Genomic DNA, 16448 nt, shown 5'->3' on the forward strand with positions numbered 1-16448 from the left:
CAGGAAAGGTGTTCCCAACAGAGTTTCTTGTGCTGCAACGTTGTACCCACAATGTGATTCTCGGTCTTGACTTTCTCCAAGGATGTGGCACTTTCGTCGACTGTAGAAGTGGTGACATTGTTCCTGCCCTCGTCGATGAGGTGCCGCAGGCCGCGAAGGACGCTCTGATTCTTTCCGATGAGCTGACAGTGCCACCATGATCAATGAGGTTAGTTGCGGTGTTCGCCCCAGAATCTGCCACATCTTTTGACGCCATCGTTGAACCTGTCATCGTTCAATGTGCTAAGAAAGGCATACTCATCCCTCGTTGTTTGGTATCTGTTGTTGAAGGAGCAACCTTTCTGTGGGCACTGAACTGTTCGCCAATGCCGGTTGTGCTCTCTCGAGGAATGAAGCTTGGCGTCTTCGATGATTCCACTAAAGGTTCTGTATCGGTCGTTAACAACGATGAAAGCGGGAAAGGTACAGTCTTTGGCAAGCGCAGTTGCTCTTACGAGTCGCAGATCCTAGGCATGATTAGCGCCACTTTGCGGTCACACGATCAGCAGACGTTACGCCATCTGTTGAGGCAACATGCTTCTGTGTTTGACTTCTGCCAAGAGGAGAAGCCACTACCTTTACCATGTTCTCGCGCTCACCATAAGAATTGAAACCAGCACTGCCCATCCGATCCGACAAAAGCCTTACCGAGTGTCGTCATCAGAACGAAAAGTTATTGCCAACCAGGTTCAGGAAATGCTGAAGAAGGGTGTTATTGAAGAGTCCTGTAGCCCATGGGCAGCACCGGTCATCTTGGTTAAGAATAAAGATGGTGCCTGGCGGTACTGCCTTGATTACAGAAGTCTCAACGCCATGACCAAAAAAGATGGATACCCGCTGCCTAGGATTGACGATGTTATTGACTGCTTACACTCGGCTTCGTACTTTTCTTCAATAGACCTACAATCAGGATATTGGCAGATACCTATGCACCCTTCATACAAGGAGAAGACCGCATTCGTGACGCCTGATGGACTGTACCAATTCAATGTGATGCCGTTTCGGCTTTGCAACGCCCCCGCCACTTTCGAAAGGTTTATGGACTCTGTCCTTCGTGGTCTTAAATGGGAGGTGTGCTTACGCTACCTGGATTTTTGGGCATACCTTCGAAGAGCACAACATCCGTTTAAGCCTTCTTTTAGACTGTGTCGGAAAGGCTGGCTTGATTTTGAACTCTAAGAAGTGCCGGTTTGGTGAACAACAAGCTTTAGTCCTCGGTCACCTAGTTTACAAAGATGGTGTCAGGCCAGATCCCCGCAAAATCGAAGCAGTCGGCACATTCAAACCACCCCAGACACTGAAGGAACTTCGCAGCTTCTTGGACCTATGTTCCTACTTTCGCCGCTTTGTGCCCCCATTCGCGGACGTAATACACCCACTGACGAGCTTGTTGCGAAAAGACAGCCCATTCGAATGGAAACCCGATTGTGATGCCGCATTTTCTGAACTGAAATTTCTACTAAAATCTGAGCCTAATCTTCGTCATTTCGATCCTTCTGCTCCTACAGAAGTGCACAGTGACGCAAGTGTAACTGGCATCGGAGGTGCGCTTGTTCGGCGCCACGATAATGCAGAGCATGTTGTTGCTCATACGAGTCGATCTCTAACCAAGGCTGAAATGAATCATACGGTGACAGAGCAAGAATGTTTAGCAGCTGTACTCGCCATTCAGAGGTTTCGATGTTACCTCTACGGTAGTCCATTCACGATTGTGACAGACCATCATTCATTACGTTGGCTTGTTACCCTCCGAGACCCTTCTGGCCGCCTTGCTCGATGGGCTTTACGCCTTCAAGAATTTGAGTTCAGCATTTCGTACAGAAGTGGACGACGTCATTCGGATGCTGATTGCCTTTCTCGCCTACCCATGACCACGACAGAAGACAGTGCAGATACCCTTGACATCTGTTTTGCTGCGGTCTCTCATACATTTCCTGACGTCAATACCTTCAAACGAGAACAATTGAATGATTTATCTTTAGACCCTTTGTTCGTTGACGCTCAAAATCTCAAAGGCAGTGGTCGCTTTCGCATTCGTGATGGACTGTTGTGCAAAACGAATTACTAAGCAACCGGCGCACATTATTTACTGGTTGTGCCTCAAAGTCCTCGATGCGACTTTCTCCGTACTATGCACAATGATCCAACGTCAGGGCACCTTGGGTTCATTCGCACCTTGCATCGAGTGAAGCAGCGTTTTTACTGGCCCTGAATGCGAGATTTTACGAAACAATACGTTTCGAGCTGTGAAAATTGCCAGCGCCACAAACGACCTACCAGTGCACCGCACGGCCTTCTTCATCCCGTAGAACCGCCTACTACGCCTTTCGAGCAAGTGGGCATCGACCTATTGGGCCTGTTTCCGCGATCTTCGAACAACAATCGCTGGATAATAGTGTGCGTTGACCATCTTACCAGATACGCCGAAACCGCTGCGGTACCATCTTCTACAGCAGATGGCGTCGCTGCCTTTTTGTTACGCTCCATTGTTCTTCGCCATGGTCCACCTCAAGCAATCATCAGTGACCGTGGTCGCCAATTCATTGCGGACTCTGTGGAAGAATTGCTTCGCCTCTGCACTTCACAGTTCAGACATTCGACACCATACCATCCCCAGACGAATGGTCTTGTAGAACGTACCAATCGAACTCTTACTAACATGCTCGCAATGTACGTCGCGTCCAATCACAAAAACTGGGATGAGAACTTACCATTTATTACTTATGCATATAATACAGCAAAGCACAAGACCACTGACTTCACGCCCTTCTACCTGCTCTACGCTCGATCATCACGCAGCTCCCTTGATACAATCCTCCCATTTAAGCTCCATACCAATGAGTACGTGGCCGAAACATTGTGCCAGGCTGAAGAAGCCCGCCAAAATGCTCGCTTGCGCACACTGGCATCACAAGATCGCTCCAAGCAACAATACGATCAACGCCATAATGCCATTTCATTCCGCAAAGGTGAATTTGTGTGGTTGTGGACCCCGGAACGAAAACCTGGTTTATGTCAGAAGTTTTTATCGCGGTACACAGGCCCCTACGTCATTGTAGATCCCTTGACTGACTTGATGTACATTGTGGCACGCTTGACGACATCTTCTCGTCAGTCAAGTCGAACGCAGTTGGTGCTCGTGGCTCGCCTCAAGAAGTTTCATCCCTCCAGTGACATAAACTCGCCCAGCGGACTTCGTCTGTGAACCAGGGATTGCTACGTTATGAGCTGGGTTGTAGTATGTGCCGGGTAGGTAGAAGAGGAAGACGACGTTGTCTGGTGCGGCCTGAGGACTGCATCTTTCCCCCGACTGCCGAACTTCATCCTCACCCTGTAAATAAATTCACCTATCCTTTAATTCAACCGTAACAATATGGTGGTTTTTGGGTTCCACGACCCTAATCACCATATGTATATGAGACAAGCCGTAGAGGAGGGCTCCGGAAATTTCGACCACCTGGAGTTCTTCAATGTGCACCCAAACCTGAACACACAGAAACACACGCAGGCAAACACATAAGCGTAGTATCTGTCGAAACAGCACGAGCTGTCATGCTCCTCTGCTTCACCAAAAGGGATGCACAGACCTCATTGCCTGGCCTCACTCGTGGAGTCGGGCAGAAAAAGAAAGTTATGTCACCAGTACCCGCCTGAGTAGTGGAGTAAAGTCAGCGGTTAATGTTTTGCATGGTATAGCATAAGTGGCGACCAAAGTATCTTGTATCTTAAGATAGGCGATAGATTATCAAATGTGACGGAAATACAAATACTCATCTGAATTTCGCAGCGCTTATCTTCGTTGGGCTAAGGAGATGAGACCGAGGGATGATTCCTTTGATGATTGATTGATATGTGGGGTTTAACGTCCCAAAAGCACCATATGATTATGAGAGACGCCGTACTGGAGGGCTCCAGAAATTTCGATCACCTGGGGCTTCGTTAACGTGCACCCAAATCTAAGCACACGGGCCTACAACGTTTCCGCCTCCATCAAAAAATGCAGTCGCCACAGCCGGGATTCGATCCTGCGACCTGCGGGTCAGCAGCCTAGTACCTTAGCCACTAGACCACCGCGGCGGGGCGGGATGATTTAAGCCTTCTACAACAACGTGTCTCTTATACATATGGCGATTTTTGGGTTCAATGACCCTAACCACCATATGTATATTGACACGACGTCAAAACAGAGGTCTTGCTTCAGAGATTGGGACACCAGAAGCAGGTTGGTTTTTTTATTAGAACGCGCAAGAGAGTTATTCTTTTTCATCCATTTCATTGTACTTCATGACACATGCACAACTGCCATTGTCTTTCTTTTTGACAAGCACGACACATTTACCCCCCTCCGAAAGAAGCATCGTCCCAATGCGCAACTTAGGCGCTCTACCAGGCGTATGAAGTGGTCGCGTCAACTCGATAAGTACGGTTTCATACGCACGACGTGCACGACTTCGGGTAAATGCTTTTGGCGCTTAGAACTACAGTCAGTGTAGGGAACAACTTCATAGCTCACGTCGTTCAAGCGTCGTGTGACGCTGTATAAACCAAAGTACCCTCTTAGCAGTTTTCCCGACAGTCCACGTCGACGTATCCGAATCCAGACCCAGACCTTGTCACCTGGTGTGTAGCTAATAAACTTGTGTCGGGGGTCGTACCGTTGTGCATCTTGATGCTGTTGATGACAGATGCGTACACCCGCGAGCTGTCTGGCTTCCTCGACGCGCTGAGTGAACTCTTCGGCGTCTACATGGATGTCGTCACACTCATGCGGCAACATGGCGTCCAACGTTGTCGTGACTTCACGACCATAGATCAGACTGAACGGTGTCATTCCAGTGGTTTCTTGTCAAGCGGTATTGGCAAAGGTCACGTACGGCAATATCTGATCCCAGTTTTTATGTTCCGTGTCAACGTAGATACTGATCATGTCTGTGAGGGTCCTATTGAGGCGCTCCTTCAGTCCGTTTGTCTACAGATGGTATGCAGTTGTTCTCCGGTGAGATGTACCGCTGAGTCTGAGAACCGATTCCAAAAGCTCTGCGGTGAAGGCAGGTCCTCTATCTGTGATCACTGCTGTCGGAGCGCCATGCTGAAGTACGATGTTTTCGATGAAGAACTGCAGCTTCTGCTGCTGTGCCGCGCTGCATAGCTTTAGTCTTCGGATAACGGGAGAGGTAATCGGTGGCCATGATTATCCATCTGTTCCCTGTTGTGTAAGTTGGAAAGGGACCCAGAAAATCCATTCTAATCTGGGTGAACGGCTTCGCTGGTGCTTCGACTGGATGTAAAAGACCGGCTGGCTTGCTGGGAGGTGCTATGCGCTTTGGCAGTCGGTGCAAGTGCGCACGTAATGGTTAACAGCAGCGGGTAACTTTGGCCAGTAGTACTTGCATCGTAGTCAGCACAATGTTAGGGTGTAGCATAGATGACCAGAAGTTGCTTCATCTGGCACGCTTCCATAATTTCTTTTCGAAGAGAGGCAGGCACGACGAGCAAGTACGAGTTGCCGGTTGGTGAGAAGTTTTTCTTATAGAGAACATCGTTTCGCAAGCAAAAAGATGGCAGTTCTCTGGCAAATAACCGCGGCACGTCCTTACGTCGTCTTTTTAAATATTCACCGAGTGGTAACAGCTCGGGGTCACTGCGCTGCTCCCGTGCAATAGTGGCCCAGCACCTCCACCAGTGTCACGACGTCAAAACAGAGGTCTTGCTTCAGAGATTGAGACACTAGAAGCAGGTCGGTTCTTTTAATAGAATGCGCAAGAGAGTTCTTTTTCATCCATTTCATTGTACTTCATGGCACATGCACAACTGCCATTGTCTTTCTTTTTGACAAGCACATGAGACAAGCCATAGTGGAGGGCTCCAGAAATTTCGACAACCTGGAGTTCTTCAATGTGCACCCAAACCTGAACACACAGAAACACACGCAGGCAAGCACGTAAGCGTAGTATCTGTCGAAACAGCACAAGCTGTCATGCTCCTCTGCTTCACCAAAAGTGGTGCGCAGACCTCAATGCCTGGCCTCACTGGTGGAGTCGGGCAGAAAAAGAACGTTATGTCACCAGTACCCGCCTGAGAAGTGGAGTAAAGTTAGCGGTTAATGTTTTGCACGTAAGTGGCGACCAAGGTATCTTATATCTTAATATACGCGATAGATTATCAAATGTAACGGAAATACAAATACTCATCTGTATTTCGCAGCGGTTTTCTTCGTTAGGCTAAGGAGATGAGACCGAGGAATGATTTCATTGTTGATTGATTGATACGTGGGGTTTAACGTCCCAAAAGCACCATATGATTATGAGAGACGCCGTAGTCGAGGGCTCCGGAAATTTCGACCACCTGGGGTTCTTTAACGTGTACCCAAACCTGAGCACACGGGCCTACGACGTTTCCGCCTCCATCGAAAATGCAGCCGCCGCAGCTGGGATTCGATCCCGCGAGTTAACAGTCGAGTACGTTAACCACTAGACCACTGCGGCGGGGCATGTGTGAACAAAGGTCGATGGCACAGCACCACATAACAAGCTACAGATTTCACTAAACTTCCCATTACACGGATTAGCGAGAAATCCTCGTGGTATGCTGTCAATCTTTCGAGTGAGCAAAGGTTCACGAAGGCTCAAAATTACTTCCTCGCACAGCAACAATTACTGAGCAGCGTGTCTCTTTTTTCCACGCAAGAAGTTGTCAAACACGACTTACGTTGTCTCGGCCGCTGGCGCTCGTTCTGCCGTGCGCAGAGCAAAAGGAAAGCATGGCAAGGCTGGAGACGCTGACAATTCAGGATAGGAAGTTCGCCTGACGTGGAAATCCTGCACACGGTGAATGTGCGTCTGCCCGGAACGCGTCTTCTCCCATTGTTATCTTTCTGTTCTCGCGCTATTACTATAGTCTTGTAATACCAACTGGCCCAAACCGCCACACTTCTCTACCACGGGCCAGCGTAAACAAACTCGACCCATTCACTTTTTGTGGGCGCTGCCATCTTGGCTGTGGTGGCTAGAAAGGCAAAGTTCTGTTTGGCCATAGCCTCCTAGATTTCTCTTGCCTGCCGGATTGTCGGCGGTCACTTGAAAAGCGGCCGTCGTCGAAACTATGGTGGTGGCGCCACGAAAGTAGGGGTGTCCTCAAATAGGTTTTTACGTTTTGGGAGCTTATATTGAACAACAACAACAACAAAAAAAACGAGCAGCGTCTCCTGCGCCGCGCAGCAGCCAGGACCACACTAGAGAGTTATAGTATACCACGCTTACCGTGATACCGGAATCGAAGTGCGCATGCGCAGATACGTTGTTGAAAGTTCGCAGCAAACGACTGTTCAAAGTCGCTTCGCTTGCCTTCAGTTAGCTTTGATGACTGAGTATTACGGATAAATTGGCGTAGTTTTTTAGATGGCTTCCCATTTCAAACGCGCCTAGGCCTAACTACAATATCAATGTAAACAAATCGGCAACGTAGATGTTTTCGCGTTTTATACGTGGTTCATATTTATTCACTTTTATTATCAGAAAAATACACTTTTAACAATGCTTCGCGCAGTAGCATAGGTAAACATTCTCGTTTTATTTTCACTGTTTACCTTTTAACCATCTAATAGGTGGCGTCACCAGTCCACTTGGGGGGGGGGGGGGCACGTAAACTACGTAAGCGCTATTTCGCTAAACTATAAGACGCTGCCTACAACGAACGTTTGCTGCACGGTAGCGTCATTCCCTTAACCTACGCTATCACGCTAACGCTAAACTATAACTGTCTACTAGAGAGCCTTCATGTGCGCGCACGGAGACGCGTGCACATGAAGGCCCCCTAAACCACACGGAAGTGGCTTCTGCACCGCACAGACGCGACGTCACTTTAAAGTGTTCCCCTAAAGCTACTTAAATGTATAAATTATTCATGTGTAGTACGTAAAACTTACAAAAAATTTACTAATAAGGTTTTTAACGAGTCAATTAGTCTATGTTTTTTATTTACACGTATCTTAAAGGCAGCAACCAGCCCCACACAAAAGTGGCTTCTGCGCCGCATAAAAGTGACGTCACTTCAAAAATTATTACCTAAAGCTAGTTAAATGTGTAAATTATTTATGTGCAATGCGTTAAACCTACAAAAATTTTACAAAACAGGTGTCTAACGAGTCCATTAGCCTAGGTTTCTTATTTAAATACATAATACAGGTATTTTAAATACAGGCGGCGCCACGGGCGCTGCGGCTTAATGAAGGAAAAGGCTACCTGAATGCTCGTGAAGAACACCTCAAACTGAAAGGGAGACGATATGCAGCAGTAATGAAACATAGAGCACTTTGGGGACACAATAAGTACGAGGTAGTACGAGGCATCTGGAAAGGGGTAATGGTGCCGGCGCTCACGTTCTCTAATGCCGTATTATGCTTACAGTCAGATATCCTGTCGGGGCTGGAGGTTAACCAAAAGGCAGTCGGCAGGTTAGCTCTGGGAGCTCACAGTAAGACTACAAACGAGGCTGTGCAAGGCGATATGGGTTGGGCTTCATTCGAGGCGAGTGAAGCACAAAGTAAAATACGGTTTGAGGAGCGACTTAGACATTTAGATGAGAAGAACTGGGCAGCCAGAGTGCACAGATACCTGTACCTGAAAAGTGTGGACACCCAATGGCGGAAGAGGACGCGAAAGCTGGCGACTAAATATAACTTGACCGCGGCAAATAAGCAAAGGGGGCCAGTTAAAAAGCAAGTGAGGGAAACAGAGACGCTCATGTGGAAAGAGAGGATGGAAAAGAAGGGATCGCTGGGAATCTACAAGGCAAGCAAACAAGAGATCCGGAAAGAGAACTTTTATGACAACAATAAAGGTAGTGCGTTGCTCTTTGAGGCGCGGGCTGGCTGCTTGAGGACTCTAACTTACAGGAGCAAATATTCGTCACAGGATGAGACATGTGTTGGATGTAGCATAAATAAAGAAACAATCGACCACATAGTCATGGAATGCCAAAAGATTCAGCCGGATAGAAATGGGGGGAAGGTCACACTTCCTGAGGCGCTGGGCTTCGCGGTTGATGGAAGCGTTAACTGGTCAGCAGTAGGTATTACTAAGCAGCGGCTGGTGTATTGGTGGAGGAAAAGCAGAGAAGTCGATAAAATAACATCCCAGCCAAGAGTAGCGGCTGGGCAAAATTAAAAAGACATCTGAGTTGAGGGACAGAATTTAAACTCGAACTATTAAGGTAGGCTAGATGGCGCATGCCGTCACCCCGATTCAAAGGGGAGGCCTTTAATCATCATCATCATCTGCGAAAGGTAAACACTGCGAGATCGTAGCCGCCTCAGCTTGCGATGTGGTATGTGGTGAAAACTCCGATGAAATCGTGGCCATGGCCTAGGCCACTCCCAAGGAGGACTGGAGTGTCGTCGGTGCTTCATGTGATTGCTGTATGCTTAGTTGCACCTGGTGGTTGGAGCTAGCGCGGCCGTCCACCGCGCCGCAGCTTCATCTGAGTGTGTGCGCCACAAAACTTCTCAGTATGATGTGCGGATTACAGTTGTTGGACGTACTGCATTTTCTAGATTGCAGTGCCAAGCGTGGTGTTGCCAAAGGTGAAAGTGTTCTTGCTGCCGAGTTTTGCTTGTCGCGAAGGACAAGGTTGACAATGAAATAAATGCTGTCGCACAGTTCACGTGTGACTGACCGGACGCACATGCATGAAACCCCAGTGCGTCGGCGAAGTGTTCATACGGTGGATGGAAACAACTTTATTGTAATGTTCTTAAGAAGCCTGTGATTTACGAAGGCCAGAGCTACTGCATTGTCATCTGTTTTGTTAAATGCGAACACGCACGGCCGTTCTCCTCCGTTGCTACGTGAATGCCCCCGTACTGTCACAGGCCGCGCGTGTTATTGAGCAAGGCAGACAAGCTGTTTTGTAGTTAGATGGGCTAACGCCGTCGGCACTTGCCCTTGGGCATCGTTTATCAAGTGCTGATCGCCTAGAACATTGCGGTGACACGTCAGTATTTTTAAAGAAAGTGACCTGCCGGTTACCTCGTCAGGTGATGGTACACTGAACGACATAAAAAAAAAGTTGCCCGAAACTACGTTGCAGTGCACCTTTCTGTCATCAAAACTTTGATAAACCGTGGAAATCAACATTCCTGACAACTGTGCCGAAGAAACCAATGCAGCCAGCTGCATTAGAGTTTTTGTGTCCTTTTGCGTCTCGCCGATTAAGAGCAGTAATTCGCAAAACACTGTGTCATAATAAATAAAGTAGATCCTGCAAGAGTCATCGAAGATCCAATTTTAAGGGCCTATGGACGGGACCACCACCAGCAGCAAGTCGGGCTGATGAGGAGGCGCAAATGTTAAAACAATACATGCGTGAACAAAAAAAAAGATAGAAAGTATCGATAACGGCTATGGGACTTGGACCACCGACCTCACCAGTTGATGTGTTGCTTTAACCAACTACGCCACAGCTGCCGATCAGTTTGAGAAGGCAAACAAGCCGGTTTTGTATTGTTGTCACGCTAAACCTAACTAACACTTTTGTTCACTTTTTCGTTTGGACGTAATTTTAACTGCTTTTATCGTTATGTCTAGACGTACCGCTAGACACTCCCGACCATTCAAACAAAACGCCTAACCGGAAAATGCATGACGTCACTTTCATGCGGCGCAGCAGCCGTTTCTGTGTGAGGGTGGCTTGTGCACCGCGCGGCGCAGCAGTCTATGCCAAAATTATTACCTAAAGCTAGTTAAATGTGTAACTTATTCTTGTGTAATGCGTTAAACCTACAAAAATTTTACAAAGCAGGTGTTTAATGAGCCAATTAACTTAGGTTCGTTATTTAAATACATATTACAAGTATTTTAAATACAGGGGGCGCCATGGGCGCTGCGGCTGTAGGGAGCCTACATACGCCGCGCGCGACGCGCGTATGTAGGCTCCCTATGCGGCTGCGAAAGGTAAAGACTGCGAGATGGTAGCCACCTGCGATGTGTTAGGTGGTGAAATCGTGGCCATGGCCTAGGCCGCCCCCAAGGAGGACCGGAGACCCTGTGTCGTCGCTGCTTCATGTGATTTCTGGATGCTTAGTTGCACCTGGTGGTTGGAGCTAGCGCGGCCGTTCACCGCGCCGCAGCTTCATCTGAGTGTGTGCGCCATAAAGTTTCTCAGTATGACCCGGGAGCCTGCGTGCTCCAAACTCCTCTGTTGAATAAAGTTTTTCTCCTCCTCCTCAGTATGAAGTGCGGATTATTGTTGTTGGACGTACTGCATTTTCTAGGTTGCAATGCCAAGCGCGGTGTCGTCAAAGGTGAAAGTTTTCTTGCTGCCAAGGTTTGCTTATCGCAAAGGGCAAGGTCTACGATGAAATAAACGCTTTCGCACAGTTCACGTGTGACTGACCGGACGCACATGCATGAAACCCCAGTGCGTCTGCGAAGTGTTCTTACGATGGATGGAAACAACTTTACTGTAGTGTTGTAACGAAGCCTGTGATTTCCGACGGCCAAAGCATTGCCGGCCGTTTTGTTAAATGCGAGCACGTACAGCCGTTCTCACCCGTTGCTACGTAAATGCTCCCGTGCTGTCAGGCCGTGCGTGTTATTCAGAGAGACAGACAAGCTGTTTTGTAGTTAGATGGGCCAACGCCATCGGCACTTCCTCTTGGGCATCGTTTATCAAGTGTTGATCGCGTAGACCATTGCAGTGGCACGTTGAAGCGGCCTGTCGGTTACCTCGTCAGGTGATGGTACACTGAGTGACATAAAAGTTTCCTTAGACTACATTGCAGTGCGCCTTTCTCTCATCAAAACTTTAATGAACCATGGAAATCAACATTCCTGACACGTGTGCCGGAAAAACCAATGCAGCCAGCTGCATTTGAGTTTTTCGTGTCCTTTTGCGTCTCGCCGATCAAGAGCAATAATTTGCAAAACACTTTATCACAATAAACATAGCCAATACTGCGAGACTCATCAAACATCCAATATTAAAGGGCCTGTGGATAGGGCCACCACCAGCAGCAAGTCAGGCTGACGGGAGACTTATGAGGGGGCGGAAATGTTAAAACAATCCATGCGTGAACAAAAAAGAAAAAAGTAACATAAACTGCATTGGGGATTGAACTACCGACCTCACCAGTTCTTGCAGTTCTGCTCTAACCAACTACGCCATAGCTGCCAATCGCATCGAAATTCAATAACAAGCCGGTTTTGTATTGTCATGCTGGACCAAACTAACATTTTTTGTTTACTTTTGCGTTTAGACGTAACTTTAACGGCTTTTATCGTTACGAGCGTACCGCTAGGCAGTCCCGACTATTCAAACAAAGCGCTTAACCAGAAAAGTGCATGACGTCACTTCTGTGCAGCGCAGCAGCTGTTTTCGTATGGGGGTGGCTCGTGCACCGCGGCGCAGCAGTCTCTGCGAAAAAAAAACGTAAAAAAAGTTTGGAAATGCGTAAACGTAGTTATGATTGACCCTACGTAAGTGACGCCGTCATTCAGGAGGCAACTTTATCAATACAAGACCTCCTCTAAAATTAGTAGCAAACGCCAAAATTGCCGATTTCAAAAGCCCTTACTCCTACGTAGGCAGCGCTGTCATAGATGAACGGCGTTTCGCGCTCATCCGGCAGGCAAAAGAAATCTAGGAGGCTCTAATGGCTAGGAGAGGTGTCAGCATCGGCGCGCCAGAGAGCGCGCGAGAATTCCTCCAGATTCGAATCTAATTAATTCCTCCAGAGCCACGAATATAATTAGACTCTTTGAGCTAGAGCTTGCTAAGACGCGTGAGAAGTCACCCCAAAAAAAGAAGACACAAACCCAAAAGTTGGTTGGATGAGGAAGTTAAGAGAGCCATAGCAAAACGTCAGGAAGCCTCTAGGGAACACAGACATGCTAAGCAGCGGGGTGAACCGACAGATGATGTTGAAAGAAAATGGGCAACCTTTCTAAGCTGTAGAAGGGATGCATCCCTTCTGATCAATGAAAAGATTAGAAGGAAGGGAGCTCAGTGGCTGGCAGAAGTACATAAAAAAGATAGAAAGGCAGCTGCGAAATTTTGGAACCATCTAAAATCCCTAAGAAATGAGACGAGCCTAGAGCAGAGTTTTATAACTACAGCCCAAGGTGCTAGGCTAAAAGGGGACGAAGCTATTGAATATATAAGAACAAGGGTGACAGAAAATTTTCAACAAAGTACTTTATGCACCACAATAGACAAGGACGAATCAAGTGGTGCAATGGCTCCATTTTCACAACAAGAGTGGGAAAGGGCTGAGAAAAGGGTTCCTAGTAGTACATCAACAGGCCCAGATGGCATTCCAATTAGGCTGATAAAGACATTAGGTCCGAAGTCTAAGCAGGCTTTGAGAGAGGCAGTGAGCATAATAATAATCGATGGTGAAGTTCCCGATGGATGGAACCTCAGCAGGATGAGCATGATCTATAAAGGAAAGGGGGACAAAGCTGACATAAACAACTACCGTCCTATAACAGTGACATCAGTGGTCTACAGGCTGGCGATGCAGATTATAAAGGAAAGACTGCAGGCGTGGATAGATGATGATGATGAGGGGGTGCTGGGGGAACTGCAGAATGGGTTTCGGAAACACAGGAGGTTGGAAGGCAATCTGTTCTCACTGACGCAGTGCATCGAAATAGCAGAAAAGGAACACAGGCCTCTGTGGCTAGCATTTTTGGATATCAAGGGAGCGTATGATAGCGTGGTTCAAGAGGAATTGTGGGAAATACTGGACACACTAGGCGTGGAACATGTGGTCACTAATCTTTTAAAGGGTATCTATAAAGGTAACAGGGTAGTTATAAAGTGGGAAAAACAGGTATCCAAGCCTGCAGAGGTAAAACGGGGGCTTAGGCAGGGGTGTCCCCTGTCACCCTTATTATTCATGATGTACCTACAAGGATTAGAGGCAAAATTAGAGGGAAGTGGACTGGGCTTCAACCTCTCTTTAGTCAAACAAGGAAAACTTATTGATCAGGCACTACCAGCATTAATGTACGCAGATGATATAGTGCTAATGGCCAACAACAAGGAAGATTTGCAGAGATTGATGGACATCTGCGGTAATGAGGGAGATAGGTTAGATTTTAGATTCAGTAAGGAAAAATCAGCAGTCATGATTTTCAATGACAACGAAGGTAGTGAGCTTAGAATACAGGAGGTCACGCTAGAGATAACAGATAAATACAAATATCTGGGCGTATGGATAAGCAATGGGACCGAGTATCTGAGGGAACACGAAATATATGTGACAACTAAAGGTAACAGGAAAGCAGCAGTCATGAAAAATAGGGCACTGTGGAATTACAATAGGTATGATGTTGTGAGAGGAATATGGAAAGGGGTCATGGTTCCTGGGCTGACGTTCGGCAATGCGGTCTTGTGCATGAGATCAGAAGTTCAAGCAAGATTAGAAATTAAGCAACGTGGAATAGATAGGCTTGCTTTAGGAGCTCACGGGAATACACCAAATCAGGGAGTACAAGGTGATATGGGATGGACATCATTTGGGGGCAGGGAAGCTAGCAGCAAGATAAAATTTGAGAAACGATTGAGAGAAATGGGGGAAGAGCGTTGGGCTAGGAAGATTTTCAGCTACTTGTACATGAGGAATGTCGATACAAAATGGAGGAAACGAACCAGGAAGTTGACTGGTAAATACTTAGAAAACAGCAGGTGGCCAAACCAAAAAGAACTATCGGTTAAAAAGAAAGTGAAGGAAACAGACACTGACATGTGGAGAATGGGCATGATTAAGAAGTCCGCACTAGAGATCTATCGAACCTTTAAGCAGGAAATTGCCAAGGAAAGGATCTATGATAATACTCGGGGTAGTTCTCTACTGTTTGAGGCCCGGACGGGAGTACTGCGAACCAAGACATATCGGGCCAAATACGAAGGGGTAGACACAGTATGCAGTGCGTGTGGAGAGGAAGAAGAAACTGCCGAACACTTGATAATGTTCTGTAAAGGGCTTCACCCTATAGTTCAGGATGATGGCGCTGCGTTTTTCAAAGCACTGGGGTTTAGGGACCGGGAGGGCAAAATAGACTTTAAGCGGGTAGACTTAACTAGAAGGAGGTTATCTGATTGGTGGCTAAAGTCAAGGCACGAGTGAAAATTAAACTCTTCACTGCAAAGTACGAATCCTCAAACTCACTTTTTAAGAAAAAAAATAAATATAGTTTTTGTTTTTCATTAGGTATTACGGCTTGGTGGCGCTAGCCACCGCCCGATCTAAAGGGTACAGCCATATCCATCCATCCATCCAGATGCAGCGACGCTGCGGTCGTTTTCTAGGTGCCCCTCCTCGCACGATCAATCGTTTTTCGTAGCTAATATTTCACGCTGCACTGCGGGTTGTAACAAAGTCAACCCGTCACGATTCCGGCGGCGCGCTGCGAAGCGCGTATTGGCACTAAAGGTTAGTGTTTTCAATTTTCTTCGTAGAATATCAGCTACGAAGCTTAGAATATAGAGAATCAAGTGACTTGCCGTGAGCTTGACACTAAAACAAAGTTCATGCAGTTTTCAAATTTGATGCCGCAGTGTTATCCGTGAAGTCTTAATGCACGTAAAGATATCGGCAACCATTATTTTCATGACTCGCGCATTCAAGGTCTGATTTTACCAGCAAGACATTTATTTTTTCGAAAGCAAAAAAACAACATGAAAATAAACACAGCATATGCATTAGGGTGAAGAAAACTGCAAGTTATATGAAACTCAGCTAAGGCAAGTGAATAAGGCTACTAAAGAGAACAGTAAATATACGATGATACAATGGGCATACATACATACATGACATTGGGATTTCATTGGAAAACATAGACACAGTCACAAACCCGTTCACAAAAAAATGATGTCTGCATATGTCAACACAGCCAGACCACAGAACACCTACCAGTTTGCCAGACGCTGATATCACAGTTGTTAATGGGGGATTTATAACAATGTGAACAAGACAATAGTGAAATACCAAGAAACAACAGAGTGTTAGTAATGCACAATAACATAAAATAAAACCTTGTTCGCTGAGTTAATACTGTGACAGGTAAGTCAGACGTCTCAACTTCAAAAACTTCATTTTCTCTCTCTTTTTTTGATTGGTTTGACGCATTTTCTCCAGCAAGAAAAAATGCATTCTGGTCAGTGTAAAGAATCTAATTATCTGATTTGTCACTTCCAGTTTGTGGTATTCACAGTCGACCATATTTAACCTCTTCACATACAGGCAAGAGATAAGGTCTGTTATGCTGTCATTTTTCAACTTGTTGAAACTGAAGCCATAGGCGAGTGCATCTTCCACAGCTTTCACAGGGTCTGCTAAGGACTCGGACGGGTACAAAAAGCATGATTCTGCCGGAAGCAAGCTAGAATTCTGAGTGAAGCAGCAA

General features: G+C 46.8%; 1 protein-coding gene and 1 long non-coding RNA gene across 2 annotated transcripts in view; both read right to left on the minus strand.

The window, feature by feature from the left end:
* LOC142804063 (uncharacterized) overlaps nucleotides 1-7035 on the minus strand; it is a 36066-nt gene extending 29031 nt beyond the window's left edge. Inside the window, exon 1 of the long non-coding RNA XR_012894448.1 lies at nucleotides 6748-7035. This is a non-coding gene — a long non-coding RNA (uncharacterized LOC142804063). The remainder of the gene's footprint in view (nucleotides 1-6747) is intronic.
* LOC119185244 (uncharacterized) overlaps nucleotides 1-16448 on the minus strand; it is a 548537-nt gene that overhangs the window by 159503 nt on the left and 372586 nt on the right. The window lies entirely within an intron of this gene.

The sequence above is a fragment of the Rhipicephalus microplus genome, chromosome 3 (assembly GCF_043290135.1).
Source record: "Rhipicephalus microplus isolate Deutch F79 chromosome 3, USDA_Rmic, whole genome shotgun sequence".
NCBI classification, from domain to species: Eukaryota; Metazoa; Arthropoda; class Arachnida; order Ixodida; family Ixodidae; genus Rhipicephalus; species Rhipicephalus microplus.